Raw genomic sequence first — 21,894 nt, 5'->3', positions numbered from 1 at the left:
CTGGTACATTTTCCCTCTGACATTTTCCTCACAACTGCGTTTCCTCATAACTGAGCCATCAGTTATCTCTTGCCTATAGAAAGGCAGATAAGAGAAAAGAAAGCTAAGTGAGAAAAGATATGTAAATAGACTAGCACAATATTGGACACATAATAAGTATTCAATAAATGATAGCAAGTATTCTTACCCTTATCCTCACATTAGTTTATATGTATTAAAAACTGATTACTGGACTCAACTCTTACTTCCATTGCTCATTAGATCCTCACAGAAACCTTGGAGGAAGCGAGGTTTTATCCCCATTTTACAGGTTGGGAGACTGCAGCCTAGAGGGCTTAAGTACCTTAACTGAAGTCATATAGTCAAGAAATAAGCCTATATTTGTCACAATCACTTGCCCATGCTTTGACGTGACACCACCACCCATCATTTACCCAGCTTCACAAAGGTACTACTAAATTTTTTACTCTTATTCTCCTCTCTTTGCTTCATACTGCCATTGTCACCAGCCCAGTCAAATTCACTTTTAATTTTCCAATGTTAATGAAGGAAGTAGAAGGTGGAAATTGAGGTTAAAGGAGGAAACTTTAACGTTATTCAAGGATGACTTCATCTTAACTTCCAGCCTTCGTCTACCCATTCTCTGCTCCAGTGACATGCAGAGTATTTGCTATCTCTTCCATAAGTCTTGACTTTTCTTGTCTTTATGCCACTTTTCTTTTCTCCATTTGCAATGAATCTCCCTTTCCCTTGGTTCTTCACCATTTCTTACTCCATACTCTCCATTAAAATTCAAATCTACCTTTAAAGTCCAACTCAAATACCAGTTCTGTCCTGCAGTCTCCTGGATCTGCCAGGTCAGAACTAACCACTTGCTCCTCCGTGCTCCTGCAATGGCAATGATGTTAGAAGGGCGAGTGATTTTACAGCTCGCTCAACACCTGCGGGAAATATGTCCTCTTTGCCCTTCCACATCCTTTCTCCACCCAACTCTATATGGATGGCTTGCATGGCTTATCTTAGTAAGTGTCCTTGCTCTGGCTTTCGTTTGGCTCACCAATGAAGAGTACCAATAGAAGACTGTAGGCAACGAAGGAGGGGAGTGAAGTTAGGGTAATAATTCTTGCCAAATTGCTGGGAGTTGGCTGCATCCCCCAACTAACGTATAGTGCTTCTCTGTGGGGCGTCACAGCATCTTTGGGGAGGACTCTCTCTCCAGCAAGGCTTCCTTTCTCTTTCATCTCCTATAAAGTAGCCACACTTTTACTGAACCCAGGGCACTACACTATCTCTTGATTCTCTATATTGGGCTCAATTTATCCTTATTGATGTACCCCTGATTTCCTGCTGAGACCCTGTCTGATGAACTTTGTAATATGCTCTTCTAAGCTGTTAATTTTACAAACCACATTATTACACTTATTAGAAGAATGTCTTCAGGATGTGTCAGTAAGCTCTGATTGATGATAATCGTAAACAGCTAGAATTTATGGAACATAAAGTATGCTTTGGTTACTCTCTTGAGTACACCGTGTGCATTCTTCTAATTAATTAAAATCACTATTAGCTAAGCAAGGCACACAGATGCTAAGAGGTTCCCAGAAGTAACTTGCTCATGGTCACTCCAGTGTCTCAGTAGTGTTTAGGACTCAGATCTGTCCAAAGCCTAAACCTTAAGTTCTAGGTCTAAGCAGTGGCTCTCAAACTTGAGTATGCATCAGCATCACCAAGAGAGCTTGCTGAAACAGGTAGTGGGCCCCACCCCCAGAGTGTCCGAGTCTGTAGGTCTGGAGCAGGGCCCAAGACTTTCATTTCTAAAAATTCCTACGTGCAGCTGATGTGCTGGTCTGGGTACCAGACTTTGAGAACCACTAGTCCAGGCATTTTAGGTCCAGAATTTCAGGTGTTAGAATAATTTTCTGGTGATAAATGTCCAAAAAAAAAAAAGCACTGCATTTTCCTGTTTGTAAGGAGGTAATACATTCAATCTTAAAGAGTCAATAAGGGGGCTAACTATTTAAGAAAGAAGAGTTATTCTCCAGGAAGATGGGAGGAGATGGACATTCTAAGGACAGGAATGCCCTTTCAGGAAACTTGCAAAGGGAAAAGAAAAATAACATAGTAAGATTCTGCTATCCAGTGTTCACAAAACATGAGTGGGATACTCTTGACTGTAAAATGGGAAGCCAACTTTTGCTCACCATATACATACCTTATTCAGTACAAATGTTTATTAAGAATCTCCAAAAGCTAGACACTAGGCATCAGGGCTACACTGATAGAGCAGATAAAGTGCCTGGCCTCAGGGAGCTTGTGCTTCAGAGGATGTACATCAGCTAGATAGACTGAATGATGGATACTATATTGGGTTCACACTTCGTCTCAAGAAAAAAATATATCCATAGACGTGATCCAGGAGTCAAATGGCAAAAGACCTAGCCTCAAAGTGAGTGTTAATTTCATTAAATGGTAGGTAAAAATTATTTTATATGCCGAGATAGGCTCTGCTTAAAAGACACACTATTCCTCCAAACGTATTATTCAAGCCAGCATATAAACCTGTGACTTTTTCTAGGAGAAATGTTGCCTTCTTTCCCAAGAAGGGAGCAGTAAGGGTCGGGGTGGAAATAGTTTCATCATCAGAGGCACAGTCTCACTACTACTGCTCAGCTCCAATCCGCAACCTTCTGAATGGTTTCCAGACTAAGTAATTTAGCAAAGTGATAAAGAAAACATGGCCCATTAATCTTATGATGCGTGTTATAACTTCACTCTGGGTTTAGCATAGGAAAAATATTATTTGCATTGATTAGAAATATGCTTTATGGCTGCATATATTATTCACTCTGAAGATTCTAAAATTATTAGCTGGGTTGACATGATGAACTGCACAGGAGTACTTCTAGATGGCATCTCAATGTCATCTGTTACTCACATCATATAGGTCTAGGAATCAACATATATTTTACTCAATATGAGATCTTATTCCAAACATCAAAATATACCTGTTTTTATTCGATGGTTATCATCATGAAATTAGCAGCTGAACGTCATTTAGAAAATTCAAAGCAAGTAAATTACTGTATTAACTGTCCAACTATGATTATGACTTTCCTCCACTTATAGCTGAACCTAATATAATGATCTGGTCAGTCTGACTAGGAGGATTTATTCATTAATTTACTCAAATGTTCTGAGGTATATTTTGAAGGACTTAAATTATGGTCTGGTTTGTAGGATCCAACAGTAAGGCTGCAGGTTTATCTCCTACAAGCTCTGTGACCTTGCCCAAGTGACTTAGCATCTCTGAGCCTCACCTTCCTAATCTGTAAAATGGAAACAATAATAGAACCCAAGTTGTAAAGCTGAAGGAAAAAAAGTAATATGGTAATGTATTTTGGCACAAAAGAGCAGTTACGCTGATAGTCATTATTTGTGAATATTGTTGCTAAGATTATTGAAAACCTGTTGTGTGTTAGGTGCTGTTCAAGGACTAGAATTTTAAGACTGTTCTTCACCTTTATCCCAGTTTTACCTGCAAAGTTCTGCCATGCACTGGATAAACATACTGGTATTTCTAGGGAGGGGGACCACTCAGGTGACATTTTTGTTTCACCAGGTAGATAAAGTATACAAAGGTTATAGTGTATCTTTTGAGTCCTTTGGACGTCTAGTTACCTTTCACTAGAATGATTCTAGTAGATCCTGATAGATACCTGAGACAAGGTCAGGTCAGTGATGTTGGTACCTTTTCTGGCTTAAGAGCATAGGGCAGAAACACAGGAAGAGAGGTCTTCCTTTTCCACTCCTGTTACTAAGAACCCTCTCGAATAATGACAATCTGAAACAGATCACTACATTGCTGCATGCTGTAGAATCAAAGCAGTGTACAAAGCAAAGAGCACTGGCCTCCATTATACTTGCATTTCACTTGAGATTCACTTTTCTAGACCGTGGAGAAAGCAGATGTTTCAACACTTTCCAGGTACTGGAATATTACAATCTGGCCATCTCCACCACTGCATGTTTGATCACACTATTCCCTGCAAATGGAATGCTGTTCCATCAAGGTCAGATTGACCAGTGCAAATACCTGATTTTATCGTACAGTCAGAACCAAATTAACTTACTGAAATTCTGCCCAGCTCAGGGTCTACCTTCTCGGTGAAACCTCCTGTGAGATCCCAAGTTACAAACAACTCTATCTTCTTCAGAAGACATTGTATACTATATAAATAGTAATTTACATATAAATATATGTATATGTGTGTGTATTTCTTTGTTACATTAAGTTACAGCTCCTGTGGTTTCTCTTCTTAATTAAACTGGACCCCCTTATTATCACAGTGGCCATGTACATCATTGTATCCTCCAAAAAATCCAGATAATAATATCATGGATTCAGTATATAGTTGTTTAATAGAAAACAATTAACTAACCACTGCAGAATACTAGTGTCTCTCAAGGTGTGTTCAGTGGATCATAAATCCTATGAGACAGTCCATGAAGGAAAAGATTTCAAATAAATTTGGGATCTGTTGTCCACTACATCTCCTTATCAGAGACTCATAATTCACAAGACTCGTAAAAAGCTCTGTAGCAAAGAAACTCTTGACTTAGTTTGACGCAGTATTTCTCTTACAAGAGTATCAGTTCTGGAGGTCAAGGACATTTTCCACCTCTAATACAACATCTCTACTGCCTAGTAGAGTGCCTGGCACTTAGTAGACACCTAATAAATATTTGAATAAGTTTCAACATACATTCCCCTTTTAAGCTATAGAAGAAAAACATAGTATATAGTATATTTTGATTTACTTGGGGAGAATAATATGAATAGATAAATTTACACAAATCATTTTAAAGTATATATATTTGATAATACTTTTTTCCACAAATCTACACAACTGCACATTTAGTGGTGATAGCAAACGAACTACATTTGCTTCGGAAAACTTGCTAAGAAGGATGGCTACTAAAAACTACAACTTGAATCCAAAACAATTGATTTAGTTCATTGGTCCCCACTCCTTAGCAGTTTTAATATAGAAGAAAATAGATGCATATATTTCTTTTCTGCCATAATATGACATCATATAAGGAATGCTATTTTATTAGCTAGAAATAAGATTTGCTTTTGTTATTTTAGTACATTTGATCACATAAGAATAATTCTAGATTTTTTCCCCTCCTGTGACTCTCATAGCATCCCCATCTAAAACAGACTTTGGAGATTTAGATCAAATGTCATATCAATTGTCCTAGACTGCTTACTATGTGCTTTCACTATAGATTTTAATGTCAATAGAGAAAGAGAAGGAAAAGTCAGAGGGAAATGAAACAGGTGTATGCAACACCCCCTCTCTACTACCGACATTTCTCAGAATTCTGGGGCAAGTTGCATCTATAAGGGGAAAGTTTTTCACCATGGAACTCACGGTGGTTGAACTTCTCATGAAGAATTTTTTTTTCACTACTGAAGAAAACTATGTTTGATTTTACCATAACTGAAAAGTTCTCCTGTTTCTACTTCTGAGGTTTGCCCTCAAGACTACTGTTTACCTAATGGAAGTGACTCTTACGCATGGAGGAAAAAGTGCACCATTTGAAGGAAAAGCTAAAGGAGTGATATTCAGTTAGCTCCTCATTCCACCAATGAAAACATACACATAGATTTTCCACTTTACACCTCATTTTCCACCTTATTTTCAAGATTTTGAAATGAACATGTAGGGTCTGATGAGTTTGTCAATAGTCTATAATTATTAGTGTTATTAAAATAGAATACAAATGATAAGCCATATGTAAAAATGCTGTGCGAATAAACTGCTATACCCCAAATAATACAAATGAGTGAATGGCAGTAAATACTAAGAGGGATTAACAACATAAAGGATATTAAAAAAATGATGACTGTATTTCATATTTATCTGTCTTTTTCTCTCTCACTGTTTTTTTTTTTGCGGTACGCGGGCCTCTCACTGTTGTGGCCTCTCCCGTTGCGGAGCACAGGCTCCGGATGCGCAGGCTCAGCGGCCATGGCTCACGGGCCCAGCCACTCCGTGGCATGTGGGATCTTCCCGGACCGGGGCACGAACCCCCATCCCCTGCATCGGCAGGCAGACACTCAACCACTGCGCCACCAGGGAAGCCCTTCTCTCTCACTCTTACTCCACTCCTAAATAACTAAGAGAATATGCTCACAAATGGTAAGCATGTTTTGGATGTTCGATGTGTGTTTGTGGGAAAGAACAAAAAAAAACCTGCCTCAGTTAGGTCAAATATCATACAAGAGATGAATGAGATTAGAGTTGGGATTGGGATTTGTGTTAGTTACTCAATAGCTAACCAATCACAGATATGACAGTGTAGTGCAATATGCAAATATACTTTTAAACAACTTCTCTTAAGTTATCTACTGTCTGTAAAGACAATCACACTCAACTGCTCTGCACTTAACCCCAGAGCTTCTGAGTTAGAATCTCTTAGAAATAGGTACACGTTTCATTGCTTTGGCAACATTTACATGGCTCTGCATCAGGCAATACAACTGCTAAGATAACACCCTGGGAATTCAGGAAAGGCTAGTGTCCAGTTCTGATCGTTCTACCACCCAACTGTGATCTAGGGTAAATTCCTGATGAAAAAAAAAAGACGAAAAACCCCGAAGATGCTGAAACAGTATTTCCTACTTCACAGGGTCGTCATGGGGATAAAAGGTCATTAGGATAAAGTGCCTCTCACCCAGGAAACACTGATAAATGCTACTGATGCTACCATCATCATCATGACCGATCAAGGACATATTGCCACATGGAAATTCAACATTGCCTGGGCCATTCACAACTTTCCTTTAAAGGACTCATATTCTATGTGGGGTCTTAACACCTTCAAATAACAGAAAATACAAGTCTTTACGCCTTTTTTTCTGTAGCTAATTTTGGCATCTTTCAACCCTGTCCACTTAAGTGTCGGTTTAGCATATTCTTGTCACACAAAGAAGCTACTTCCCAAAGAGAGGAACAATGTGTCAAGTGACAAAGACATTGAGTGAATTCTTTCACATCCTAGATTGTCCAGTGTACAGCTCAGCTGGTCTCTGGGTTGGAAGGCCTGGGTCTACTTTGCTTGTCTGGTCCTTAGCACGTGGTCTGTGAAACAGAGGCAGCTGCGGGTAGAATTATAACACAAGCAGAAATGGCTTCAATTCTTCCTTCTTAGGTCTTTTTCTTCTTGTTCAGCTGTTCAAGGAACTTGCCTGCCCTCTGTTCCTGCCAGGACGATGTTACATCTGCCTGGATAAGTAGGTCACCATTGTATATCAGGAAAGGTCTTATTTGTAATCATCAGGAACCAGATATGGCTAATTTGAGCAGAAAAGGAAACTTTTGGAAGTTTATGGTTAGGTCTCAGTAACTAGAAGCAGACTAAACAACCGAAAGCCAAGCCTATGCTATTGCAATTATAGGATCAGGCCAAAGTGATGTTATAAGTCCTAGCTGGCCTTGCTACCAAGCAGGAACAGGAAACAGGAGATTGACCCAACACTGCTGGCCTTGCTTCTTTACATCATTTATTTGTAATTCAAAATCCAAGAGAGGGGCTTCCCTGGTGGCGCAGTGGTTGAGAGTCCGCCTGCCGATGCAGGGGACACGGGTTCGTGCCCCAGTCCAGGAAGATCCCACAGGCCGCGGAGCGGCTAGGCCCATGAGCCATGGCCGCTGAGCCTGCACGTCCGGAGCCTGTGCTCCGCAATGGGAGAGGCCGCAACAGTGAGGCCCGTGTACCACAAAAAAAAAAAAAAAAAAAAACCAAGAGGGGGTGCAGTTGGCCAACCCGAGGTCGCCCGACTGTTTTCCATCTGTAAGGGAGACTGAGCATGTGAGTAAACAGTGTATCTGACATGTTCAGCTTGTATAACGAGAGGAAGGCTCTGTTTCTCACCAAGACCCACAAAGTGGAAAATTCCCCAAAGAGAAAGGAATTTCAGATCAGATGCTTGGAAAGTTAAAAACAACAACAACAAACAAATGCAGATGTGGAATTAAAGACATGGAATAATTAAGAACCTATATGTGGAGTGATTCAGACCTGAGTTCACATCTGGAGCAAGCTACTCAATCTTGCTGAGCTTCAATTTTCTCTAAAGGAAACAGCATGGAAGATGATGTCCACATGTAACTTGTGGTACAAATGAAGGAGGGTAGTACAGGATATAATGCCTGGCACATCCTATGCATTTGCTAAAACTACTACTAGTACTATTATTATTGTTACTTATTATACAATTTATTGTAGAAATTAACAGGGAGAGTATTAATAAATGTTAATACAGTGCTAAGTGTCACATTTATGATCTCAACTACTTATTTGTTGATTCAACAAACATTCCACATATCAGAAAATAACCTGTTAGTATATATATATATATTTTTTTACAGAAGAAAAGAAACCCTGAGGCTTAGAAAGTGTAAACAATGTACCAAAAGTCACTCATTTAAGAGGTAATGGAATATTATTCAGCCTTAAAAAAATGAAGGAGATCCTTTCATTTGTGACAATATAGATGAAACAGGAGTGCATTATGCTAATGAAATAAGCCAGACAAGATAAATACAAATGATATAATTTATATATGGAATCTAAAAAGAAAAAAAGCCACACTCATAGAAACAGAGAGTAGAAAACTGGTTGCCAGGGGCTGGGGTGTGGGTGGGGAAAAGAGGGGAAGACTGGTAAAAGGGTACAAACTTTCAGCTGCAGGATGAATAAGGTCTGAGGATCTACTGTATAACATAGTTACTACAGTCAATAACACTGTATTGTATAACTAACATTTTCTGAGAGAATAGAACTTAAGTGTTCTTACCAAAAAAAGAAAAAAAGGAAAAAGGTGTCATGAGCTGTTAGATGTATTAATTAACGTGATGGGAAGGATCCTTTTGCAACGCATCTGTATATCAAATCATCATGATATACTCTTTGACTATCTTACAATTTTGTCAATTATACCTCGATAAAACAGGGAAAAAAGAGGTAATAAAGATGAGATTCCAATCCAGGATTATCTAGCTCAAAAAACTACACTCTTAACCATTAAAATATAGTATCCATCCATATGTTGTAACTGTAAAATGCTTAACACAAAGGAAACGTTAAATAAATGGTATTTATTCTAACTCTAATGCTTACTAGATATGTTATGTGGTATGTTTTACTTCTAACTACAAGGGTATAAGGTGCAAATTCTTGCTACAGAACATAAAAGCCCCTGTGGTACCCTGTAGGATAAACACAGTACCTGTAAATCTCTCATCTCTCAACACAGAGTCTCCTCAAGTTGGAGGTCTTTACCCCCTTTATAACATGGGAATAATGCCTTTCCCACATTTGCACTGGGCATGAAAATCCATACTTTCAGGTGTATACTGAACCTCCACTTAGCTCCTCGTCACCTTGGAATCACCAGACCAAAGATCATTTATTCCATTAATATAAATGATGTAGGGATAGAAGTACAGAATATACAGAGAGTATTGGAGGAATCCAAACAACAAGTCCTCCACTCTCAAAACAAATTTTAGAGTTCCAAAAGTAAAGAGCAATGTTTGGAAATAAAACTAAAAATGAAACATCTACAATTAGCCAAGTATTTATTATGGGTCAGGCTACTTACTAGGCACTTGATAAACATTACAGCTCATCTTCCTGCAGTCCTTCATAGCATATAATATTGTTTCTATTATATAGAGAAGAAAATTGTATCTAAGCAGGTTAGTGATTAGCCCAAGACCACAGGGCTAGGCTGTAAGAAAAGAAGGCCAAGTTTCAGTGGTCAAAATGGTGATGGATGTTATAACTAGAAGATTATGGTTAATCAAATAAAAATATTCAAAACGGTCCTAATGTATTATTGGGATTTCTTTAGAATAACTTGGGTGCCTTAGTGAATACAGTAGTGGTAGGCACTACAGTCTCTTTAATTTGCTAATCATACAAATCTACTTTAATATTCTTGGTGACAAGGAGCTAACTACTGATAAGACAGCTTCTTCAGTTTTGGGGCTACTCCAGGGTGAAATGCCAGAACGTCTTACTGCCTGCAATGTTACCTAGTTCTACCAGGGGGAATAAAGCAGAACAAGTAGCCACTGTTCTTGACAAATGGATACAGTTTCAGATTTTCAAAATGTGAGTGTCAGATTCATTCACTGTATCACATAGATCTGTCAAATGGCTTTGCCCATTTACTAATGGATGGCACACTGCAGACACACGTTGGGTCAAAGGACTCAATGTCACCTCATTGATACTGTCATCAATATAATTTGTATTGGCATTTTGTCTCACCCTGACTTTAAGGACTATGTGGGGAGATCCAAGTCTCCAGACCATGGACTGATCACCTCTGCTTGACACAGTATTCTCTGCTCATTTCCAGAGGGGACCAAGGATGAGCTCTTGTACTTCTGAGTCTATTCACCCTATCTGGCAACACATACTAGCTGGGCTGATTGGATCAAGCAGGAGCCCCAGAGTTTAAATTTCCAGCTGCATTGGAGGAAACAGAGGCTATGCCCCAATCCCATAACCCCTCACTTCTTACTGCTAGCCTATCCTAGGCTGTTCTTGCTGATAGGAGTATTTCATGCTAAAAATTAATTTTGCTTACCTGATGGCAGTCACACAACCTCAAATGCCATTTTTATAAACAAGGCAACCACCAATGGAGTGTGATTTAGGGTTTTTTCTTCTGTAGACCCTGCCTACCCTATAAAATCTCCCATTACTGCATCATGGAGACTATAATCCCTTTCCGAGGGAACAGATTCTTTCCAACCATAAGATGAAATAAGAACCTACATTTCCATACTGCCCAAAAGGAAATACATTGATTACAAAATGCAGGAGAATGACTGATTTTCCACATTTGTTGTGTTCATTAAAGGGTTTTTGAATCGACTTGACAGTATTAAAGAAGCTCAACACACACAAAATAAAAATTAATAAATGAAGAGAAAAAAATTGCATTTACAACAAACAACAAAATAAACACATTGATATATAAAAGGTTGTTATACATCGATGAAAAATGGATGCCATAAAGTCACAAACTAAAAAGTATTAACAGCCAATAAAGATATGAAAATATGTTCAACCTTGCTATTATTAATCAAAGAAATACAAATAAAATAATTCAGGTGTCATATTTTACTGAGCTAGAATGACAAAGTTTTAAAAAACTTGATAATACTGGTATTGATATTGATAATACTGGTACTGATGACTGTGTGTAAGAAACCACACTGGATGTTAAATTCTTGGTAGAAATAAGAAGCACGGTAACCTTTCTGGAAGAAAATATGTCAGTATGTACCAGAACTGACAACCAGCCATTCAAGTTCTAGAAGTCCATTCTAAGGAAATAAACAAATGCTCAAAGACATATGAACAAGGATGCTTGTCTCATTGTTTAGCAAAGCAAAACAAGAATAATCTAAATGTTGAACAGTAGGGACTGGTAAAATAAATAATAGAATGCTGTTCAACCATTAAGAATGATGCTGCAGATTTTTATTAGGTGATGAGTAATCATACTTATATTACTAAATAAAAATGTTATAGAACTGTTTTGTAGTTTGATATAATAATTAAAGGTATTTTATACTTGCATTGTATTTATATGCACACCGTCACAAAAAAGTTTCAAAAGATACCCTCAAAAATGTTACAGAGATGATTTATCAGAAATGGGATTTTAAGTTACTTTTCCTTTTTTCTTTAAATCCTTTCAATTTTGGAGTTTCTGCAATGAGCCTGTATTATTTTTACAATTAAAAATATTTAAATTTACAATAAAAGGATCTAAATTCCTCCAGTTTTCCATTTATTTTCCATCCTGGCTCAGGGTATTTGTGTAAAAAAAAAAAAAATCAGCTTATTTTCTCTTTTGTATCAATCTAAATTTACTTTTCATAAGTTAACTATTTTAGTCTGGCAAAAGTTTCACACAGGAAAATTGTTAAGGTCTGAGTATTCTATTACCTTTAAAAGCACTGGAAACTTTGAAATTATTTCTTTCAGAATTTTCATATAATACTGAAAGGCGGGGGGGAGGTAGCAAAATGAAGGGAAATAGATAGTAGTAGCCAACTTCAATTAAGAAAAAGCAACAAGAGGCAGTTTGTACTCTTTTGATACGGCAGAAGCTCCATGTGTCAACTCATGCTAAAAAATGTATATATACACACACATATATATGTTTGTGTGTATTATATGTATATGTGACACACACACATAATTAATCCAGTCTTAGGCTAATCACTCATTGTGGCAGAAACAACGAGCTGTTGACTACACTTTAATTAGCTCCTCCAGCCTGCAGAGGCATCACTAGGATCAAGATAGGAACAACATTCTCCATCTCCGCTTGCATCTGGGTATGGTTCTATCCCAAAGAATGTGACCAGAGGTGACCTGAAGAGTTTATGTCTGAAGGATAACGAGTTGATAATTGTAGCTTGCAGTTTCCTCTCTCCTTTCCTTTATAGGACAAACGCAGAGCCACTTGATGAAGGTGGTGGGTCCCTGAATAACTGAGCAGAAAACTGACCCTCAGACCACCAAAGTCCATACTACACTCCTGAGTGAGTGAGAAATGAACTGTCCATGTGTTGCTCCAATGAGGTTTAAGGTTTATTATTTAGTGTTTAACTAACGCATTTTTTCTTTAAACCTCAGTTGCCTTCTCTGTAAAATAAAGTCTTTGAAAAGGATCCACTGTAAGTTTTTTCCATTGCTTATGTTTTTATCTTAGTTTTTAATTCTCAGAAACATTGCATGCATTTTACCTTTTACGTTAGTAAGTCTACTTTTTTTCCCACAAAGACGGGTTCTTCAAGTTATGGAGAAGTCATAGCAGACTGTTGCTTCAGTTTAAGATACGCATTCACATATGAGATGAGAAGGGTGAGGACCCAGAGAAACACCTTTGACAGAGGGGAGTGAGAGCATACTGAAGAATGTTTAGCAATAAAGGTTTCAGATGGGAGAAACGGATGGGTTACATCTAACAGATTTGCTCAAAGGAATTCTGGAAAGGCAAATATGTGAAAATGTATAGCAAAGACATGAAATGCCTTTTGGTCCCTAAATGGATTTCATTTCAAAGACGTGCATATTGCAAATACATGTACCATAAAACTTCTCTGTCCACTTCTAGAATTTTCTAAAGCCTGACAGAACATCTGCAGAGAGAGGATGTCATTCCAAGATAATCGACTGCAAGTGACTAAATTAAGATAAAAATGTCCTTAACCTTGAACAGTTTTTAAAGAGATTTTAGAAGAAAGGAGCCCTCCAGGGGGTTGTATAACTATATAATTGTACCCTTTCTAAAAGGCTATTTACAGATACATAATGTTTCCCCTCCATTCTTTAAAGTAAAATATAGGATAAAAAAAATAGTTTGGGGATAATATTTGTTTGGGACAGCAGGCACTGCTAATCAGTACCACTCTCTCCTTATTCCTTACTATCAGAGCCCTGGTTTAGGAGACCCCATTATCCTTAAGGCTAAGGTGGCCAGTTTAAAATCCGAGCTGATGAGATCTAAGTGCAAGTCTGCTGACCACCTGTGGTAAAAAAATTTGCTCTCTGAGTTAGACACTGCCTGGTTTTTCTTACTTCATTTCTTTTTTTTTTCATTTTCTTTCTTCCTGCCCAAATTGTTGGAACACTATTGGAGATTCTGGGGTCACTTTGAAGCTATGTGGATGTGCTAGAGATGTGGAAGCTGGAAGAGCGAAGCAACCCAGTCCCCTGGTGATGCCCTTCAGCAGCTGGACTAACGCTAGAGGGACTATCTCCAAACTTCCTGCTACCCGTGGAAAGTAAGGTAAATCACTCATTCACTTTCTGTTACCTACTAACTGATCCAGAACTCTAACCTCAGGGTTCTAGAACCCTTCTCAGTATCCCATAGTCATACTCATGTTCCAGACTCCTGATCATCAGACTTGCTTATAGCAGATGTATGGGGAGGGCAGGCTCTTCTGGAAGCCCTCATACTTCCTCCCCTACCCCCACCACACACAAATAATGATCTTTATGTCCACTCATCCTATCTACACTCAGAGGCCAGGGCCCCCAGGAAGGCTTCACTGACAACCCTTTACTCCTCTCTACAAGCAGAAAGGGTAGAGGTGTGGGCTCTGGAATCAGACTTCCTAGACTTGAATTCTTAATCTGTTACTTACCAGTTTAGGACGTGGGCAAAGTAGTTACCTTCTCTGGACACCCTTGTAAAAGAGGAACACTAAGTAGCACCTACGTACCTTACTGAAAGGATTAAATGAGCAAATGCAGGTAAAGTTCTTATCATTTTTTCTTGGGTCAATCAATTCTAGCTGCTATTGTTACCTTTGACTAATTTAGGGCAGAGTCCCTTTGCCCTCCTTTGGTTCTCTGGGCCCGTCTCATTCACAACACACACAACCGCATACTGCATTCACAACACACACAACCGCATACTGCAGAGTTTTGAAAGGTGGTTCTCAAAATGTGGTCCCTGGGCCAGCAATATCAGCCACACCTGGGAACTGGTTAGAACTCTGGCACTGGAGCCCAGCAATCTGTGTTTTAACAATATTCTCAGGCAAATCTGATGCACACTAAAGGTTGACGACAACTGAGAACATCTGTCTCAGACTCTCCTGGAGGCATTCACCAAAAATAGAGTTACAGGACCTTACACCTTACCAGTTGGAGAACGGGTCTAGTAATTGCCCTGGTTATCATGCTTGTCATGATTTTTCAGCACATAAATGTTTGAGAATCACTGCCATTTTGAATGTGTGTTTCACTTGTCTGTTTTTCCAGTGGACTTTACTTCCTTGCAAGGAAGGTTTGTGAAGATTTGTTGCTGTTGTTTGCATTATTAGTTTTATTATGCTAATTCTAGAATCTCTGGTGCATAGTGCAATCTCAGGCAGGAAGTAGTGGCTCATTAAAACAGGTATCCCAAAAGTCTTAGTAGAACTTCAAGATTAATTCCTTCAGGAAGAGGTAAAATTGTCATTAGATGCAGATGATATGATACTATATAGAGAAAACCCTAAAGACTCTACATGAAAACTACTACAACTGATAAACGAATTCAGCAAGGTAGCAGAATACAAGATTAACATACAGAAATTGGTTGCATTTCTTTATACCAACAATGAAATATCGGAAAGAGAATGTAAAAAAACAATGCCTTTTAAAATCACAACCCTCAAAATAAAATACTTAGGAATAAACCTCACCAAGAAGGCAAAAGACTTATACATTGAGAACTGTAAGACATTAATAAAGGAAAGTGAAGATGATTCAAAGAAATGGAAAGACATCTCATGTTCTTGGGTTGGAGGAATTAATATTGTTAAAATGCTCATACTACCCAAAGCAATCTACAGATTTAATGCGATCCCTATCAAATTACCCATGACATTTTTCACGCAATTAGAACAAATAATCCTAAAATTCATACAGAACCATAAAAGACCCAGAATTGCCAAAGCAATCCTGAAGAAAAAGAACAACGTTGGAGGCATAGCCACCCCAGACTCAGACAGTACTCCAAAGTCACAGTAATCAAAACAGCGTGGTATTGGCACAAAAACAGACATATGGATCAACGGAACAGAATACAGAGCCTAGAAATAAATCCACACACCTCAGTTAATCTTTGACAATTAATCTTTGACAAAGGAGGCAAGAATATATAATGGGAAAGAGACAGTCTCTTCCGCAAGTGGTGTTGGTAAAGTTGGACAGCCTTATATAAACCAGTGAAGTTAGAACACATCCTTTCACCATACACGAAAATAAACGCAAAATGTCTTAAAGACTTAAACATAAGACATGACACCATAAAACTTCTAGAAGAGAACACAGGCAAAATATTCTCTGACATAAATCATACCAATGTTTTCTTAGGTCAGTCGCCCAAGACAATAGAAATAAAAATGAAAATAAACAAAGGGGACCGAATCAAACTTACAAGCTTTTGCACAGCAAAGGAAACCATAAACAAAATGAAAAGACAACCTACAGAATGGGAGAAAATATTTGCAAATGATGCGACCAGCAAGGGCTTAATTTCCAAAATATACAAACAGCTCATACAACTTGATGACAATAAAAGCAAACAACCCAATCAAAAAAAATAGGCAGAAGACTTAAAAAGACATTTCTCCAAAGAAGAAATACAGATGGCCAATAGGCACATGAAAAGAGGCTCAACACTGCCAATTATTACAAAAATACAAATCAAAACTACCATGAGGTACCACCTCACACCAGTCAGAATGGCTATCATTAAAAAGTCTACAAATAACATATGCTGGAGAGGGTGTGGAGAAAAGGGAACCCTCCTACAACACTGTTGGTGGGAATGTAAGTTGGTGCAGCCACTGTGGAAAACAGTATGGAGGTTCCTCAGAAAACTAAAATAGACCTACCATATGATCCAGCAATCCCACTCCTGGGCGTATATCCAGACCAAACTATAATTCAAAAAGACACATTCACTCTGATCTTCACAGCAGCAATAGTCACAATAGGCAAGACATGGAAACAACCTAAATGTCCATCAACAAATGAATGGATAAAGACGATGTGGTACATATATACAATGAAATACTACTCAGCCATAAAAAAAGAATGAAATAATGCCATTTGCAGCAGCAACATGGATGCAACTAGAGATTATCATACTAAGCAAAGTAAGTCAGAAAGAGAAAGACAAATATCATGATACCACTTATATGTGGAATCTACAATATGACACAAATGAACCTATCTATGAAACAGAATCAGAGACATAGAGAATAGACTGGTGGCTGCCAAGGGGGAAGCAGGTGGGAGAGGGATGAACTGGGAGTTTGGGATTAGCAGATGCAAACTGGTATATATAGATTGGCTAAACAACAAGGTCCTACTGTATAGCACAGGGAACTATATTCAATATCCTGTGATAATCCATAATGGAAAAGACTATGAAAAAGAATGTATATACATATGTATAACAGAGTCACTTTGCTGTACAGCAGTAATTAACACAACACTGTAAACCAAGTATACTTCAATAAAAAATAAGTTAATTAAATTTTTAAAAAGATTAATTCCTTCAGAAGAACAAGTACTACACATTCACAGAAAAAGCACCCTTTGAAAGTTTAAATTTTTGAATTTCTTTGCCACTTCCTTAGTTTTGATCATCTTGGACAATATATTTTTAATATTGACTTTTAAAAAGAGTTGTGTTTCAGTGTTTGCTATCCTTAGAGAGACAGAAACAGATAAGTACAACTAAATACTTGTTTTTCAAAAGTCTCAAAAGTATAAGGGAAATGAAAGTAATTATATCTTCAAATGATTTTGGGGTATGTTTCTAATTTCATACTTCTGATGCGATTCAAGATTAAAACTGTATTAAGACATTTGAGACATGCCGCATTTGTATTAAATGAATTTAACTTTGTGTAAAGTGGTAGAAATATTTTCTTCAGCAAACATACCTGCAGATATAAAATCACAACCATAAATCTACAAAAAAGCAAGCTATTGAATGAAATCTGATTGGTTATTTCCCTGCAGTATGGATCTGCTAATAATTTAATTTACTACTTGCTAACAGAAGCCAAAATTTAAATATACATATATATGTGTGTGTATATATATCTATCTCTTCAATTTTAAATCATTCATATATATGAACAAGTATACATACACATATATAACAATTGTTCATATATATATACAATTTAATACAATTAAATTGTATAAATTTATACAATTTAATATATTAAATTGTATATATACATATATATATATACAATTATATGTATATATACATATATATATATACAATTTAAATTAAAGAAAGTACATCTGGTGGCCTATTTTTTCCCCCCGATTTCTAAAGAACATCATATTCTATTCTAGGCAGTGGAATGTCAATTCACCTTAAGGGTTGTTCAATGAGCATATCTGAGAAACCACTGGTTTAGCCAATGATGTACTTATTGAGGGAGGCCCTAGTGCCACTGTCAAGAGCTTATCCACAGGAGAGATAAGAAGGTACTTGTTTGGTTTGTGAAAAGAAGGAGTAGTGAGGAATGGCAGGTAGCTGCAGGCTGATGACACGTGATGTCCGTATATATGTAGAACCAACACACCCATAATTGCACCCATTTTCCATACCCAAATCCAAAGCCTTTATATCATTAATCCCAGGCAAAAACGGTAAGATTCATGTGTGTTACTATCCCACGGCTTCAAGATGCCTATCAACTCATATGAGTATGTCTTAGTTTTATCAGTGGAGGACAAACCAGGCTTCTATCACCAAGCCCCATTCCATAACAGGCAAACCAGTCCAAGACTTCTCTGAGTGCTGCAGGAGAGTCTATGGAAGGGGCGCTCACTCCACTGTGATGCCGAAAATGCCTTTGCACAGAGCAAACATTCAATACATGCTGAGTGAATGAATGAGTAAACTGGCTCATTTCAGGGAAATTCCATTCAACAGGCTGGCATTCCTTCCTACCCATCTTAACTGTTAAGCTTGCCATCAGACAAAAATTTAATTATAAAACGTTAGAGCTGAGGAAATTTTAGAAACTATCTACTCTCCAGAGGTATACAACTTTAATTTAGTGGTAAAAATCACTAGGAGTGATTTAGGAGTCTATCAGACCTGAGTCCAAATTCCACACCTACCATATTTTGGTGAGCAAATAACTACTTCTGAGGCTCTGTTCCATGTATGCATTATGGGATATCATAATAATACATACATTAATTGTATGACTATCACGGGATGAAATGACACAACCCATTTGCCATGCTCGGCTAAGTAATTTGCCCCAAGTAAGCACTCAAGACATTAGCCAATATTCATAACGGAGAGATGAAAACAAAACTCTGGGACTGATGCCTACCCTAGTGGCCCCAGTGGTCATAATGACTTTCTTCCATTCAGCCTGCTCTCTTCTCACTAAGACTAAGGAAGAGAAGATGAACAAATTAGGAATAACAATTTGAAAATGGTTTTATACTCCCTGAATGAATGGAATTATAATAAACGATTCATGAGTTCTGCAGAAACATGATGAGACTTTAGATCTTTATGTTAGTTCTCTACAAAACCAATTGATGGCCCTAAGATGTACCTTCCCACCCAGCCCCATCCTTACCAGGATCAAATATCATTGTAAATGGAAAAGTCTACAACACACAATCAACAAGCTAAGTTACAAGCCAGTGAAGTCTCGGAGCTTTGATAGAGAAAATTCAGATTTATCATTATATGTAAAAATAAGATGATATGAAGAACTCAATCTAAAAAATATTACCTGGAGATCTATAATCTCTACAATAGTGCTATAAAAAGTAAAGAGCTAGAAATCTATTTAGATGGTTTTCCTTATAAGAAAGCACTTTCTGTATAACTTTTAATGTACTATTGATGAGAACAATTCAACAAAATTCAAATAAATATCTGCAGATGTCCTACGAGAAGAAAAGAACAGAGTTAGATGTGACAGGGGATAACTGGACTTCAGGATGAGTAAGACCCTATACTTGACCTCAATAAATTAACATGAAATACAGTGGATGAGTCATGTACAGAATGTCAGAATTCTAAAAGGCCAAGCTAAGTACCAAAAGGAACACGTGGGGACTCTTAAGAAGGAAATAAAATATTGGTTAGTTGATTACGAAAAGGCAGAAGGGAGTAGGTTCCCTTTGGCTGCTCTTTGAAGAGATCACTTCCTTTCCCCCCTAGTCCTGAGGCTAGGGTGGCATGGGCAATAGAGGAATGTGGGGACTGAGAATCATTTCTACTCTCACCAGAGTGGCTGGAAGCAGATTTTCTTACCAGGATGTAGTAGTATGCTAATATGTAAGGGTTCTTGAGGTCAGAGAGAAGGGTTTGAATACTCCGGCTCCATCTCTTGCTGTGGGTCAAGTTTCTTACCTTTCCAACACCTCGGCGTCTTTATTTGAAAATTGGGGATGATGATAATGTCTCCCACCTGAGTGTGAGAACTATATGATACAGTGCATACGCAGGGCTAAATTTGGTGCCTGGCAAACAGAAAGTTCTCAGTACGGCAGGCGAGTGTAGTGACAATAAAGGCAAAGGTGACGGGGATAGTGCCGGTGTTGCTTCTGCCCCCAGAACAGGCTCTGACTGGGAGAGAGTTAAAGCACCTTTGGGTTCATGGGGGTTTATATATAAGCAACGGTTGATCAATGTGAGCTGGTTGTCCAAATGATTATGTGCAATCTAAGAAAAAAATGGGCCTCGGATCTGCTCAGCTACTTAATAATATTAGCAGCGGGAGTAGTCAAAGAAGCTAAATTTTATTACGTGTTTATATGCCAAACAACGTGCTGAACGTTTTAAAAGGATTTACTCACTTATTACAACGAGGCTATACGCTAGGTCCTGATAATGTTATTCGTCTCTTTCAGATGTTGACTGAGCCTCAGATGGGTTACAAAAGCACCTAAGATCCTGTTGTCAGTACATGACGGAAATGAGTTCAAATCCAGCCTGTCTGACTTGTTCTTAATCACTAAGGTATGAAATTAAGCATGTTGCCCTTTGCCTGATTCTCCTTCTGAGGCCTGAATATTTCACTTAGCTCTCTGAGTGCAGAAGAGAGAAAATTCTCTCTCCTTGACCCAACTTGGCATCAATATCCAACTCCCCTTCTCAAAATGGATTGCTTCAACGAGCAGCAATGAATGCTGGGTCGTGGACCAGTCACCTTGATGACTAAGAGTCAGACACTACGGAAAGAAAATGCTCTGTGACAAATCTACCCTTGTACAGAAACAAGACAGAAATGGGGGGACAGGGCAGAAGATAATGGAATAAGGCATAGGAAAAATAGCACCTGGCATCGTGACAGTAATAATAATAATAGTAGTAGTAGTAGTAATAGTAATAATAATAGACTTTACAATGCTCTAGGCATTGTATTAAGTGCTTGGTGTAAGTGACTTCATTTTAACATTGAAAACAAGTCTATGGGGATGAAATATTATTAACATCATTTTATAGGCAGGAGTATTGAGGTTCAGGTAATCAGGTAAATTGCCCAAGCTCATATGGTTAGCAAGTGGAAAGCAGAGATTTGAACCAGCACCTACACTCCTAACCATTATGCTATAACCATTATGCTGAAGACATAAGAATTCCAATGGTCTTTCCCCATAACCCACTCCTGCACTTCAGACTTAAAAAGTCCAAGATCAAGAGAGAGCAAGCTTGGAGTTGCCACTCTTCAGTGAGTGTCAATAATTTCAAATCACTGTATTTGCTAACAAGATGCAGTTCCTGTGATAATCTTCTCAACCAGCTATCAAGAAACAGGAAGCAAAGATTCAAGTAACAGTATGTTCCTACTTACGAGGAAGGTGGGACAGCACAGTTGACACTGGGCTTAACTGTTCTGGAAAACGTGGTCCCAGTAGGCATACACGCTGGTACATTTTCCCCACCTACCAAATACAAAAGAAGTATTTCATTTCCATGTTGCTCTTCAAAGTTCCACCTCATTCGTGCCTGTCATTCATCCTCTGGCCTCTTCCTGTCTCCATTTCTGTACAGAAAGGTGCTGAGTCTCTGCTCTCGGATACGAAAAGGGTGTGTTAGGAGAGGGAGCCATGGTACCTCGATGTCTTTTTTTTTCATCCTAATTCTATTATGCCAACTCCACTGAACTTAATTAGAGTGAATACAGAATTACACAATTACCCTCTGTTCTAGTCTTCAGATGTTATATTTTGATAAAATTTACGACATGCTGCTCTCCCCTTGAACACCAGATGAAC

At 38.1% G+C, this 21,894-nt stretch overlaps 1 protein-coding gene across 13 annotated transcripts in view; it reads right to left on the bottom strand.

Annotated features, from left to right (window-relative positions):
* LOC115850539 (metabotropic glutamate receptor 7-like) overlaps positions 1-21,894 on the bottom strand; it is a 282,573-nt gene that overhangs the window by 254,154 nt on the left and 6,525 nt on the right. For 5 of the 13 annotated variants that reach the window (XR_009562727.2, XR_009562726.2, XR_011377198.1 and 2 more), the window contains exon 3: positions 21,471-21,561. The gene's annotated coding sequence lies outside the window, so the exon portion shown is untranslated. The other 8 variants (XR_009562739.2, XR_009562737.2, XR_009562731.2 and 5 more) reach the window with 8 other exon arrangements.

This window comes from Globicephala melas, unplaced genomic scaffold (assembly GCF_963455315.2).
Source record: "Globicephala melas unplaced genomic scaffold, mGloMel1.2 SCAFFOLD_226, whole genome shotgun sequence".
Classification (NCBI taxonomy): domain Eukaryota; kingdom Metazoa; phylum Chordata; class Mammalia; order Artiodactyla; family Delphinidae; genus Globicephala; species Globicephala melas.
This window is presented reverse-complemented; position numbering and strand designations above follow the sequence as displayed.